The sequence below is a fragment of the Ambystoma mexicanum genome, chromosome 4q (assembly GCF_040938575.1).
Source record: "Ambystoma mexicanum isolate Mex_15411 chromosome 4q, UKY_AmexF1_1, whole genome shotgun sequence".
NCBI lineage: Eukaryota > Metazoa > Chordata > Amphibia > Caudata > Ambystomatidae > Ambystoma > Ambystoma mexicanum.
Genome location: NC_090928.1, coordinates 244452141 through 244467670, shown reverse-complemented (window position 1 = coordinate 244467670; position 15530 = coordinate 244452141). Strand labels below are relative to the sequence as shown.

General features: G+C 47.6%; 1 non-coding gene across 1 annotated transcript; it reads left to right on the top strand.

Annotated features, from left to right (window-relative positions):
• The first annotated feature begins 12387 nt into the window (after positions 1–12387).
• On the top strand, positions 12388–12491 carry LOC138468658 (U6 spliceosomal RNA). Its single transcript, XR_011268404.1, has one exon. It is a non-coding gene; the product is annotated as a U6 spliceosomal RNA (small nuclear RNA).
• Positions 12492–15530: the final 3039 nt, after the last annotated feature.

Below are 15530 nucleotides of genomic sequence, written 5' to 3'. Positions count from 1 at the left end.
GGCAACGGATATCGATCCTTTCGTGTGATGTCATTCAATTGCCTATAGTCCACACAAGGCCGTAAAGTGCCCTCCTTCTTTTTCACAAAGAACAAAGGGAATCCCGCAGGTGACTTAGAAGGTGTTATATAACCTTTCTGAAGACAGTCATCCAAATATTCTTGCAGGACCTCTCTCTCGTGAGGTGATAATGAATACAATTTGCCATGAGGAATTACAGCATCGGGTAGTAGTTCTATGGCACAATCAAAGTCTCTGTGAGGTGGCAAAGGAATGGTACCAGGTTCAGAAAATACCTCATGGTAATCGTTGTAGTCGGAGGGTACCGAAGACAAGGTACACACTTGGAGCGATCCTGATCCTTCTGTCTGAGTGGCAATAGTGGAAGATCCGGTACTGGGTCCGAAGGTGTTACACTCCGGACTACATCGATTGGAAGCGAAGGTCAGGTTACGGGAAGCCCAATCAATAATGGGGTTATGATGTAATAGCCACGGTAACCCCAGAATTATCGGGTATGAGGGTGATTTAATCACATCAAGAGAAATCAGTTCGTGGTGTTCAGCTATCTGTAACTGTAGTATTCCGGTATGTTGGCGAACCGGACCGGAGGTCAAAGGGGTTCCATCGATTACCTCCACCAGGGTAGCACAACCCTTATCAAGCAGGGGTATCCCGTTCTTCTTGGAAAATTCAAAGTCCACATAATTACCTGAGGCTCCACAATCCAGAAGACCCAATACAATCACTGAATTACTATGCCAGGTAACCCGGATCTGAAGAGCCATAAGGGCCACCGGAGTCATGGGTGGATGGGTCGTCACAGGAATGGGAAGGACTGAAGAGATCGAAGGGCCTGTCACTGCCTTCCTCCGTTGCGACAGGCCTCTTAGTTTTCCGCCTTCTTGATTGGTCGCAATGGACAAGCACTGAGGAAATGTCCGGCAGTACCACAATACAAACAAAGACGGAGACTTCTCCTGCGTCTTTTCTCAGCCTCCGATAATGGTCCTCTGAGTGCTCCTAGCTGCATAGGTTCTAGACCCATCTCCGAACTGACAGGTGCGCCTCCAGCCTGAGGAAGTGGTCGGGGAAGGAACCTCTCTAACCGACGTCTCTCACCTCTTCGTTCGGCCAGGCGATGATCAATACGTAGGACCTGCTCCTGGAGTAACGGCAGAGTCTCAGGTTCGGGTATGTGAAGCAACTCGTCCTTGTATTCTTCTCTTAGGCCGCGTCTGAACAGAGTCTTTTGCGTTACTTCGGGCCATTGAGAGTCCGTAGCCAATTGACGGAACCGACTTATATAAGTGACAATATCACTGGATCCTTGTTTCAAATCCATCAACTGATTCTGTGCCGTAACTGCCAAATTGGGAGACTGGAATACCTCCAAAAATGCTTTCTCAAATGCCACAAAATCATTAAGAATGGGACTGTTAGCCGATACCAAGGGAGAAGCCCAAGCCAAGGCACTTCCTGTTAGGTTTCCCAAGATGTAGCCAATCTTAGCCTTTTCTTGTGTGAAATGTGATGCCCGGAACAAAAAATGTATCTTGCAATGGTTGCAGAATTCTGCCACACGTCTAGGATCACCATCAAACTTCATGGGTGCGGTAGAAGCCATTGGTGTCTCCGCATGTGGAATAACAGGGGTTCCTTGCATGACCATCTGGCGGAGATTTAGATTCTCCTGGCGTAATACCGCCATTTCCGCTCTTAAGGCTCTAACTTCGTCATGGATCTCCTGGGATTCCTCCATCTCCGTCTCAGAACTGGGGATAAGGCGTCTCAATCTGTTAAGTTGTGTGTCCCGAGGACGGGGCGTACCTGTATCTCCAGAAGTCTTGCGTGCCGAGGTAGCCAGGTCGTGGTAGAGGTAGACACGTAGCTGATGAAGTCTTCGCAAATGAAGAGTAGCGACGCAAAGAACCAACCCCGGACCCGTCCTGTAATACAGGATTGAACTGGGGCCAGCTTCTGACGCCACGAATGACGCTTCCCAATATTAACGTGGCGTCAGAACAGTGCAAGCACTGACTGGGAAGGTCGTAGATGTTTCTGGCAGGTACCGGCAAAGTCTCCCAAGCAGCTATCCAGGATAGTGAGTGTACAAAGTAGCCAGTACAGGTAAGCGGAGAGTCCAAGGTACCAATGCCGGTAAGCAAAGAGTCTATGGTACAGGTACAGGTAAGCAGTGGGTCCAAGGTACCAATGCAGGAGAGCTGGAGAAGCAGACCAGGACCACAGGAGACTCAGCAGGAGGTGGGCAACTCAGGCAAGGATGGAAGCAGGAAGATACCCCAAGGAAATAGACCAGCGTACACAAGAAGACAGGTAAGGGAAGGGAAGGGGGAGCCAGGCAAGGGTAGGGGCAGGAAGGACACAGCCCAGGCACAGGATCAGGACCCAAGAACCTCAGAACCAGGGAGCGATGCGGAAGGGAACCAACCGCGTTGAGACGCGATGGGAAAACAATTCGGATCGCTTAAGTAGCGGTCCTGCGTGAAAACGAGGCTTGAACCGCGCTGCAATGCGCATGCGCGAATGAATGTCGCCGCGCGAACGAGGTTTGGAACGCAAACCCGTTCGAACGGCTGCGTGAACGACACCCTTGCCCCACACGGGCCAGAACAGAGCAAATCCGCCGGGGAAATGTGCCCGGGGCGGCGCGTCGTCTCCACATTCTGAGACGTGGGTACAGCCGCCAGGAACCAGCACGCCCCCCAGAGTCCCGCCGCCCAGCACAGGTAGGTGTCCTAACAGTATGCTGCTGTGGAATAAATAACAACAAGAGGCGTATCGTTTGAAAATGAGGCTCCCCTCTCAACGCCGAGAACTACAACGTAACCGGTTCTCTGGATACTGTAGTTCGTGTAGATATTTGCCATGGCAGCTGCCAGCGCGATAAGAAGGGCGCATGCCGGCGCCGTAACCCTTTATGAAGGGCGATCACTTTCCTGTCCCTTATTTTGGTTTTAACCGGAATTCCCCAATTGTTCTTGCTCATACGAGAGCAACGAGGCAGAACCCGGGAAACGCGGCGCGGCCGAGGGCGAGGTGTAACAGCATCCACCCCCAAAGGCGGCGCAGACCCCCTCTGTGCATGGAAACGGCGTAAGAGAGCCGGAGAATGTATATTGCACAAGGGCTCCCAGGACCTGTCTTCGGGACCGTAACCCTTCCAATCCACCAAATAAAAGGGGCGCCCCCTACGGAGACGAAAATCCAGGATGTCCGCCACTTCGTATTCATCATCCCCATCCACCTGAATCGGAGGAGGGAGATCGGGCAGCCGAACAGAGGATGGACAAGGCTTCAGGAGACATACGTGAAATACCGGATGTTGATTCCACGAGGAAGGCAAAGAAAGGCGTACAGCCACCGGATTAATAATCTCAACAATGGGAAAAGGACCCACGAATTTAGGTAACAACAAGCGTTTGCCAGGAATCCGCAAATTACGGGTGGACAACCAAACTTTCATGCCCACCTTGTAAGTAGGTGCCGGTTTTCTGTGACGATCAGCATTTTTCTTTGCTCTGGCCTGAGCTAGTAGTAGATGAGAGCGAACCGTACTACGGGTCGTCACCAATTCCCTTACACAGTCCAAAGCCGCCGGGTTATCAATGGGAAGCGTAGGATCAAACGGTAAAGACCGTGGATGGCAACCATATAGAGCAAAAAACGGGGAGACCCCTGAGGCGGTATGCATGGAATTATTGTACGCAAATTCAGCAGAGGGAAGCATCGTCAACCAGGATGCTTGGAAACGAAGGCAGAGACAGCGAAGAAATTGTTCAAGGGAGGCATTTACCCTTTCGGTTTGCCCGTCCGTCTGAGGATGATAAGCAGAACTGAACCGATCGTCAATACCCAATGAAGCAGTCAAAGCCCTCCAGAAACGTGATGTAAATTGAGAGCCACGATCCGAAACCAGGATGGCAGGCAATCCAAAGAACCGAAAAACGTTCTGGAGAAAAAGGGAAGCCAACACAGGGGCAGAAGGCAGACCTGTACAGGGAATGAACAACGCCATCTTGGTGAAATAATCAATTACTACCCAGATAGTGTCAAAACCTTTCACAGGAGGTAGGTCCACAATAAAGTCCATGGAAACCATGTACCAGGGTTTGTGAGGCACAGGGAGAGGGCGTAACAAACCCACGGGTCTAGAACGGGAGACCTTGCATTGGGAACATACAGAACAGGATGCCAAATAGTCAATCACATCCCTTGACATGGTAGGCCACCAGGACCAACGGCGTAATGCCTCCAGCATCTTTTGCTGACCCGGATGAGCCGCACATAAGGAATCATGAGACCAGGCTAGAGCACGTAATCGTGCCTGTCCTGGAGGCACAAACAAGCGTCCTTAGATGTAGGGTAGGCCTTGAACCACATCAAGATTGAGAGTCTCACATTCTTCTTTATGTGCGGAGACCCAATCCGAAATCAAAGTCCGCAGGCTAGGTTGAGGAGTGCAGGCCCAAACAACGTTACCAGGTAACAAGAGCGGTTTGTCAGAGGTTTTGTTGTCAGAGTGGAAGGAAATGCGTGACAAAGCATCTGCACAAGTATTCAATCGGGCCGGTCGATATGTGATTGTGAAATAAAACTGGGAAAAGAAGAGATGCCAGCGAGCCTGTCGTGCAGTAAGGCATTTCATTGATTTAAACGCTAAAAGGCTCCGATGATCTGAAAAAACTGTGACCTGATGTCGAGCCCCCAAAAGATGGTGCCGCCATTCGGAAAAGGCGTCTTTTATGGCTAGGAGTTCCCTTTCTGTGATTGGATAGTTGCGCTCATAGGGCGTCAATTTTCTTGAGAAGAATGCAATCGGATGGGCTTCCCCTGAATCTGGACACTTTTGAGATAGAACCGCCCCAATAGCCGAGCCAGAGGCATCGGTCTCCACCAAAAACGGGAGTAACGGATTAGGGTGCTGTAACACTGGGGCGGAAGTGAAGGCTGCCTTAAGGGTGTCAAAGGCTCTTTGTGCCTCCTGGTTCCATTGATAGGATTTCTTAGAGCTGGTCAAAGCCGTCAACGGCGCTGATATAGAAGAAAAAGAACGGATGAAGCGCCTATAGAAGTTCGAGAACCCCAAAAAGGATTGCAAGGCTTTAATTGACGTAGGAACAGGCCAATCCAAGACAGCCCTGACTTTAGAGCGACTCATTCTTATACCTCTACTAGTCAGGTCGTAACCAAGAAACTCCACTTCAGTGGAGTTGAAGACACATTTTTCAGCTTTGACAAACAGGTGGTTTTCCCTCAACCGTTGCAAGACGAATTGCACGTGCCTCGTGTGCTCCTCACTGGAGGGTGAATATATGAGGATATCGTCCAAATATACTACAACAAACTGATCCAAACAGTCATGGAAAATATCATTCATGAATGCCTGGAAGGTGGCAGGGGCATTACAGAGACCAAACGGCATCACCAGATATTCATATAGTCCGTAGCGTGTTTTGAATGCGGTCTTCCACTCGTCCCCTTTTCGCATTCGAACGAGATTATATGCCCCCCTAAGGTCCAGCTTGGTAAAGACTACAGAAGAACCGAGCTGGTCCAAGAGCACTGAAATGAGCGGGAGGGGATATTGATTCTTTACCGTCACCGCGTTTAATGCCCGATAATCAATACAGGGGCGGAGGTCGCCCTCCTTTTTTGGAACAAAAAAGAGCAGAGAAGCCGCAGGGGACCTGGAAGGTCTAATGAACCCCGTGGCCAATGCCTTGTCAATATAGTCTTTTAATACCTTATCTTCTGGAACCGTAAGGGAATAGACCCTACCCGCCGGGACCTTAGCACCTGGCAGTAAATCGATTGGGCAGTCGTAAGGCCTCTGAGGTGGCAATTGGTCTGCCCCTCCCTTGTCAAACACATCACAAAAAGACTTGTATTCAGGCGGGATTTCGGTTTCGGGAGATTTAGTGATGGCTCCAATCATGGACATAGATGCTACCAAGGCTTGACAAGAGGTCTCAGAGGACACACTAGTGTCTAGGAAACACTTTTCGTTGCACTCAATGGAAGGAAACTGCACCGTTTTTCTTGTCCAGTCGATGGCTGGATTATGATGTTGCAACCAAGGGATGCCCAAGATGACCTGGAATTGAGGGGCTTTAATGAGATCGAAGGAGATCGACTCAGCATGTCCTTCCCTGGTTTGCATATGAATGAAGGCGGTATTTTGTGTGACTAGGCCAGAGACCAAGGATGTACCGTCCACAGCGTGAACAGCCTCGGGTTGGGCTTTAGAGACAACCGAAACGTTCTTACTTGTGGCGTAATCATAATCCATGTAATTCCCGGTGGCCCCGGAATCAATGATCGCCAATGAAGTGAAGGTACTATCTTCAGTGGTAAATACCACAGGAAGGCTAACAGGAACAGCAACAGCACCATGAGAGTCCAAGGAAAGCACCCCCGGCGTAGGGACCCTGTCTATCGCCGGGTTCTGGCGTTTCCCGGCTTTTTGACAGGTCTCTTAGGGCAATCCTTCAAGAGATGTTCAGCAGATCCGCAATACATGCATAAATTATGCGTTCTGCGATAATCCCGTTGTGCAGAAGTCAAAGGACCTCTTACTGCCCCGATCTGCATAGGTTCTGGAAGCGAAGTAGAAGGAGAAGACTGTTCCACCTGCAGAGTAACAGGGGCTGGTGACTTGCGTTCACCCCTTCTTTCGGTTCTTCTAGCATCTATTTGTAATACCAGGTCTAATAGTTCGCCAAAAGTGGTTGGAACCACTGGTACTGTGGCCAAAACGTCCTTTAATTCCTCTGACAACCCTTTATAAAACACGGCTGATTTTTTCTCCTCCGGCCAATCAGTTTCAGCTGCCAACTGATTGAATTTAGTAAGGTATGAAAACAAAGAGGATGTGCCTTGACGCAGATTGAGGAACTCCAGGTCAGTAGCCTGGGATTTATAGCGGGTGTCAAATACTCTGTTCATGGCCGTGATGAGAGCATCACAGTCATATAGAACGTAACTATTAGATTCCAGTAACGGATTAGCCCAAGCGGCTGCGGTACCCCCCAGATGAGAGAGAACAAAGGCTGCCTTCGTTGTAGAATTAGGGAAAGCAGTGGGCCGACAGAGAAAATGTAATTTGCACTGGTTGATAAACGTGCGATAATGTTTAGGGTCCCCAGAGAATCGTTCTGGGGGAGCCAGTGGGAATTGAGTAGCCATAAGAACCGGGGTAGTCGTAAAGCCAGAGGCAGAGGGTATGGGACCGGTTGAACCTGATGCCGTAGCAGCAGACGTATCCACCCCCAGGGTGTGGGGGCTTGGGAAACTCTGCAAATTGTCGATCCTTTGATGGAGAGCACTATGTGCGGTTGTCATATCAGAACGGAGTTCAGATACCAAGCGAACCAAGGTGGTTAAAGGATCAACTTCTTCCATGGCTTCTGTTTCTGTTACTCACCGGAATGGAGAGTACGTAAACAGGCCGGACCTCTATCGCTGGGGAGTTGCTTGAAGGAGCTAGGGTTGGAGCCTCCTACCCAAGCCTCCTCTCTGTGAGGGAATGAGCTCTTTAAGCCGATATGACCACTTGCTGAACTGTACAGACAAGGGGACCGATCGATCAAAAAAGCGGGGAGAACAGACCGTCTCAAACCCAGGCTGTAAAGGAAAGGATAACAAGTTAATAATCTGCCGATAATGAAACTGGTTTATTCCCAAGACTATTCCCCTTTAGTAGTACCTGGTTTAATCTCCCCTTAAGCCAAAGGAACCGGAGTAACCTATAAAGTAGAGAGGTCTTAGTATATGGCTAACGTATAATTCTGCAGTACGGAAAAAACCAAGAAAAACTATACTCTACCCCTGATGAAAATAGGATTGAAGTAAGAGTCCTGGGAAACAACGAAAGTATAAAATAAAAAATAGGGAGGTTAGTAAGGTAGCTATCCCCGAACGGAACGAGGGTCGCACTGGTTTCGGGATGGTGCACCACAGCAAAGCGTTCAAAAGATGCACTTAGGAAATGAAGACGAATTCCACAGAAAATGGTGTTCCAATTAGAGTTTTTCTTACCGGAGTAGTTACTGTCTCAGAGTCCAGGAAGTAGGCAGGGGTCTGGTACACAGGCGGTCACGAAACACAGCAGAGTCAGTGTCCAAGAGTTCCGAAAGCAGGCAAGGGGTCTGGTACACGGGTGGTCACAAAACAGTTCAATCGGGGATTCGGAATAAGGAGTCCGTGTGCAGGCAGGGTCGGTACACGGGAAAACAAGGACTTCACAATTCAAGATACCGGGAGAGCACTTCGGAAAGTATGCCGGTTGTAACTTTAAACAGAAGCAGCGTTCTGTATGCTGCTGTGGAATAAATAACAACAAGAGGCGTATCGTTTGAAAATGAGGCTCCCCTCTCAACGCCGAGAACTACAACGTAACCGGTTTTCTGGATACTGTAGTTCGTGTAGATATTTGCCATGGCAGCTGCCAGCGCGATAAGAAGGGCGCATGCCGGCGCCGTAACCCTTTATGAAGGGCGATCACTTTCCTGTCCCTTATTTTGGTTTTAACCGGAATTCCCCAATTGTTCTTGCTCATACGAGAGCAATGAGGCAGAACCCGGGAAACGCGGCGCGGCCGAGGGCGAGGTGTAACACTCGCAAAACCCACGAGCAACCAAGGTCAAGCATTCAAGATAAGATTGCTTTCTGCAGACAAACATTTTTAATTCTCCACAAATGCGAGCAAGCCACGGCAACCCAGTGTGTTTTTTTTTCTTTTCTTTCTGGGAAGGAAAGACATTTTCGCAAAGACTCGCACAACATTTGAAACATAATTGTAACAAGAATGGCTCAGCCTAGCCATTGAGCGCTCAGAGCTCAGGTGTGAAATGCTTGCTTCAGCTAAAAAAATATGGGAACAAAGTCATAATGCAACAAGTTAGAATTAGGTAATGGGGGGCTGGCACAGCTAAACCAACCCACTGACGCAAAAGGCTAACATCCAATTGTCAGGCTCTCTATAAGGGCTACATACGTAACCTATCACTTAGCAGCCAATAGCAGGAGGAGATAGGTTTCTGGGAGCTGATCCAATTCTGTGAGGTCAGCCTGCAGTGTGATTACAAAGCTGGCTTGCAAGCCAGCCCCGGGGGAAGACCGCGCCTGAACTCTCGATGTGCACGATGCTCTGCGTGTTTTTTTCTTTTTTTGCTGCCCAGAAATAAACGCAGTTTGGAACATGTGGCTGCCTGCTGGGGTCTCTGTTGCATTTCTGGGGGCCATATGGGATGTGTTGGGGTCTCCCATAGATGGTGAGGGTATGGCTGCTGGCCCCCCACTGCCCTGGTGGGGGTCCAGCTTCTCCCCAACAAAACCTTAAAGCAATTAAACCAGAAGTCTGGAAAGATGTCAAACCAGATAGGGGTGCAAGATACAACCTCTAGTTTCACAGTCAGAGGAGGTTTACATTGCACCACTGGCTCCTGTACCTCTTGTGTAATCCTTCTACTGCCAGTTGAGGTCCCCAAAGGTCTCCAAAGTGCCTTTCTTAAACAGGTGCTCTGATAATGTTTGCTGTACCTGATGTGGTAGCATACATGTGAAACCAACTTTTCCTGTTTCTAGGAGCTACCTCTGAAGTCTAACAGAAGGCTGGTTGCAGGGTTCATTCCAGTGTTTTGGTGCTAGCAAACTGCCCTCTCTGCTACCTAGTCACTGCCTATTGCAGGTGAACATATTTATGTGCTTCTCTTGATGAGTGCTTTGTGCTAGAGTGCCCTCACCCATGCCATTAATGTGGACAGCGACCCATTAAAGTAAATGGATGCATTGAATAGTCAGTTATATTAATTGCGTCAAATGAACCATGTAGTACATTACACAAAGGGTTTATTGCGGTCACATTTTGTTTTTGTGCAGCTATAATTCTTACTACACAGGTTACTTAGAAGTGTACTTATCCCTCTGTCTTGCATATTGCTATAGGTCTCACTCTAGGGGAGACATCAATATTTTTTCCAACACATGGTGTAGGGATCACCTTTCTCCAAACCAAAGGATGTTTCAAATGACAGGGAGAGATTTACCCTGCAGTCAGGAAAGTAAACCAGCAGTGTACAGACTTCTGTGGTAAGCTAAGGTGGACTGGCTCGAGGATCATGATGGGGAAATGGGCCAGGTCCATTCGGATCAGATTTGGCCTATCTACAACAGACTGTCCTTGGAAAGACGCAAAAGGGTCAATCAGTTCACTTCTCTCTATGTCTTACCATCCATTCTCCTTTCTCTATCTGGGATGGCATATATTACCAAACTAACCTGTTGGCCTCGCTGGGCCGCTGATTTCACTTTTAACAGTCTTCTGTTCATTCATTGGGCCTTTACGAGTTTGGTGGTAATTATTGAGGGATTACTGCCAAATTCTTTTACAGTTACCACCGCTCGGTCCCTCAAACTTATGGCAGGATTTTAAGTGAGGTAACAGTTGTGTTACTCCCCATTTGGCGGCCATAGGTCTACATCAGCATTTTGTCACATTTAGCACATATGGTATTTCCACTACTGTAAATCGAGCAGTTTTTGACCTTTAAATGGAGCGCTTACCTCCAGCAATATGCTGGAGGTCAGTCCTCCAATTTGATGCCAAACCTATAATATGGCATTGTGGTAATTCAATTGCCGGCCAGAAATGTGGCGGCATGAGAATTACTGCCACTTTTCTATGGCACAGCCAAACTCATATTTAGAACTATTGGGCCTTATTATGAGTTTGGCAGTCATTCCAGAGAAATTACCACCAATCTCTGTTACCATTATCGCCATGCGGGTCCGTAAATTTATTGCAGGATTCAGTTGGTAGCAGGGCTGTTAGACCCCGTTTTCCATTGGACTCCATGGGGACTTATTTGGTTTACTGCGAGCGGTAATTCCGCCACAGTAAATCTGATGATTTTTTTATCTTGAAGTGAGAGATTTACCTCCAGAGTGTTTTTGGAGGTAAATCCTTCACTTCACGTCAAACCTATAACTCGGCGGTGCGGTAATGGAAAATAGTGGCTTGGAACTGAATTAGTGCCACTTTTTTACAGCAGCGCCAAAGGGTTGATGAGGCCTTTTTTTTCCTACCTCCCTGGGTTCCAAATGCCTTCCAAAGGCTTTGTCAGGAGTAAACCTGTGACAGTCCCTGTCTCAGATAGCTATGCTAAGACTGACTCCCTGCGCGGGAGAATGTTTGTGAACAGTGACGGGGCAACACTGCACCAGGAGGGATGGGGCACAGGGCACTCCCTACAACAGAAGCCCCCTGTCGTAGGCGGCAAATGGCCTCTTACCTGGACAAGTAAAGGAATCGTCAGATGTGTCTTCTCTCATCAGCTGCCAATAATTGTATCACCCTCTCTCCCTGCTCTCACTTACGTAATACCCCTCATTGCCATAGGTCTCCCCCTTTCTGGATCACCACATCCAGCTACGGGAACAACCAAATTTACATTATTGCCTTCCTTACTTTTTTTAATGTTTAATTATTTTTATTAGAATGATAATACAATAGAATTTAAGAAAAACTTAAAATCATAAACATTCTTTTTTTTCCTTTTTAATGGGAGCATCAGAATCTCCAGGCCGTTACCATGGGAATTGTCATATATACTATTCGGGGTAATACTCACGAGGGTCGCTCTTTACCATGCGCCTCCCTGCAGTCCTGACCCTCAAATGTAAGTGGCAGAGCCCTGCAGCGGAATATATGCTTTAAACATTTACTTATAGTATCAAACGCCCTCAGTCATAACCCAAAAAAGAGTTAGTACCACAAGCCTCAAAAGTTGAAAAAATTACTTCACTTTGATCTAATACCTGGTGTAAGAGATTTCCTGTGCGTATATAATGACACTAGACCGGTGGAAAATGGGTGAGGGGATAGGCATCCTAAGCATGTCATCCAGATGAAAATTGAAATCAATCATAGAATACATATGTTGCAAGCAGGCATCAAACTGGCACCCTCTGGCGGTGGCACCATATACAGCTGATTATTTATGAAGAGGTAACTGACCCACAAACACATGGTCACAAGCACAGAATCTTTTTTCTGGCCTATCAGACCTTTGGGCTGCTTTCAGGCATACATCACTAAGCCATTGTGATGCATCTTCTCTCTTTCTATGCAACCTGGACCATGACCCTTTGCACCTCTGAATGTAATAGTCCGACAAACAAATCAGTTATTTTGGATTAAAAGAGCAGTGAAGAAACCTGGATCATTGTTTTTTTACCCTCATATTCATATCTCCTCCATAAATAATAAGTGTCTGGCCAAAGTTAAGCCATACCAAGTGGGCCTATGTTAAAAAGCCTGCACATTCTGGCGTCATAAATACTGTGTGGGGTGTCTTTAACTTTGTGCGCTTCGGCAGCACACGTACCAAATCGGAATGATACAAAGTAGATGAGCATGGCCCTTGCATAAGGATGACGTGTGAAATCGTGGAGTTCTGTACTTTTTATCACCTGCCAAGTGAGAAACATTCTTTACTTGTAAGTCTTATTGACCGAATAAACAGAACTCCATTCAATTCTATGACTTGTGGCTCTAAAAAAGTAGTGTTTCAAAGGTATTTTTCTCTGATTAGACCAAACTTAGTGCTATGGCCTTGTCTCCTTCTTGTTGCACATTTTCTATGTAGCACATGGCACTGCATTGCTGGCTGGCTTTAGGCAGTGTTATCAAACATTCCTTAATGCTACCTCTTTAAATAGTTCTAGGCCTTAATCCTGAATAAAGCTTAGCAATGTCTTGTAGACTTTGCTTTTAGGTGTGTGATTTTCTTATTGATTTAACTATCCTTCAAACACTGCCTTATCAATTGCCACTTTCAAAACGCGCTTCAGGACTTAAAAGCTATGTGTAGCGCAGAAGTCAGGCAGAGAGAGAGCATAGATACAATTAGGACATATGGGAACCCACGTGCTTGCATGGAAAAGCTTTCAGGACGTTTTCTAAATGGAAAAAGGCTCAGTGTCTGAGCATGGAAGTGATCCTTCACACGCATAGATTCTTGGATCTTGGTTGGTTGAGGAGGGGGGGGCTAGAAGCCCTGAAGTCATGTCAGTCACAGGCTCCTTTCCTGAAGTTACTGAGACCCCACAGCCTTCCTCCCGGTGTCACAGTTCATGTGCCAGGGCCTGGGCTCTGCTGCTGCTTTGGTACGCAGCCAAGCACTACAGATTTAGTTACTCAGAGTTGCCAGTTAACCATCCCACCTCCATCTCTATGCATTTGCAACATACTTGCTATTGTAGAGTAAGCACGTCTAGGGGAGAGAGATAGAGAGAGAAATAGAGAGAGATGGGGCTCTGCCTATGCAAATCATTTGCCATTGTCTTCTGGGGAGCCCACTTTTTCAGCCGCTCGAAGCCCTGTTTGACTGCCAGCCTGTTGGAGAAGACCCAGATTCAGCCCACCAGCCAGAAAGATTAGGTTAAGCCTTTATCCGGTGTACAATTTGCCACCTGTCCATGAGTTACTGAGGTCCATAAAAAGCTCAACTGCAGCTCTCATAGAGAGGTCATTGGGCGATCGTGGCCGATCAGGGACGTGAAGGGCAGAGGGCTAGAGAGAAGGGTGCTCATTGCCCTGCCCAGGGACAGACACATCAGCCCTGCTCGCTACCAGCTGTCAGATGTGGCTGTCTATTTCAAAATGTTGCTGCCCTCGATGGCAGGATTTTTTTCCTGCCAGAATCATAGCCAAAAAATATTCTTTGCTCTGCAGGTGGGGGCTGTGCCGGACAGTTGCCATAGTATATAAATGTGATATTTGTCTCCTGAACATAAGCCAAAGCCCAACCCGACTCCATTAGAGCACACAAGCAGGGAAATAGAAACCATTTCTTACTTTTAGGGGCCATCTGGTGAGCCTTGATGGTGAGGCTTTAGAATGCTGCCTAGTCTTGCACTGCCATAGAATCAGCCCTGTTCATGAATGTTCACAGCCTGTCCCACCCATATAATGAAGACTCTATTGCAAACACTGAGATACACTGGACTAAACCTTAAAGCAATTAAACCAGAAGTCTGGAAAGATGTCAAACCAGATAGGGGTGCAAGATACAACCTCTAGTTTCACAGTCAGAGGAGGTTTACATTGCACCACTGGCTCCTGTACCTCTTGTGTAATCCTTGCACTGCCAGTTGAGGTCCCCAAAGGTCTCCAAAGTGCCTTTCTTAAACAGGTGCTCTGATAATGTTTGCTGTACCTGATGTGGTAGCATACATGTGAAACCAACTTTTCCTGTTTCTAGGAGCTACCTCTGAAGTCTAACAGAAGGCTGAATGCAGGGTTCTTTCCAGTGTGTTGGTGCTAGCAAACTGCCCTCTCTGCTACCTAGTCGCTGCCTATTGCAGGTGAACATATTTATGTGCTTCTCTTGATGAGTGCTTTGTGCTAGAGTGCCCTCACCCATGCCATTAATGTGGACAGCGACCCATTAAAGTAAATGGATGCATTGAATAGTCAGTTATATTAATTGCGTCAAATGAACCATGTAGTACATTACACAAAGGCTTTATTGCGGTCACATTTTGTTTTTGTCCAGCTATAATTCTTACTACACAGGTTACGTAGAAGTGTACTTATCCCTCTGTCTTGGATATTGCTATAGGTCTCACTCTAGAGGAGACATCAATATTTTTTCCAACGCATGGTGTAGGGATCACCTTTATCCAAACCAAAGGATGTTTCAAATGTCAGGGAGAGATTTACCCTCCAGTCAGGAAAGTAAACCAGCCGTGTACAGACGTCTGTGGTAAGCTAAGGTGGACTGGCTCGAGGATCATGATGGGGAAATGGGCCAGGTGCATTCGGATCAGATTTGGCCTATCTACAACAGACTGTCCTTGGAAAGACGCAAAAGGGTCAATCAGTTCACTTCTCTCTATGTCTTACCATCCATTCTCCTTTCTCTATCTGGGATGGCATATATTACCAAACTAACCTGTTGGCCTCGCTGATTTTACGAGTTTGGTGGTAATGAAGTGGGAGAATGGGAGAAAAGACTCACCCCAATCTCCTTGCGCCCCTGGCCTAGAGGATCGCGGCCCAGACACCCGCCACGAGATGAATTTGTCTATCTACCAGACGACCAAATACCTTGGTACAAGAACATACGGATGTGCCCACCAGCCTGCCCATCAGCCTGCCCTACTCGAGCTGACACCTGCGGCATGGATGAACTCGATTGAGCCCTCAACAAAAAGCACCCACATCGTTAGAGATGCCACGACGACCTAGCTGACTGTCAAGAACACACGTGCCACCATGCACACTGGACACTCCCACACCAACCCACACAAAGAATATACTCAGTGCTATGACGTAGGCGACGGATACGCCCACTGACGCGCATCTTTATTATTTTCACATAGGTTCTCCAAAATGCAGAAACGCAAGACGCACAAAGCACTCGTTTACATGCTTGCTGACGCTTCTCCCGACCCTTGCATCGTGATGAAAATACAACAAAGATATGATACTGCCTATGAAG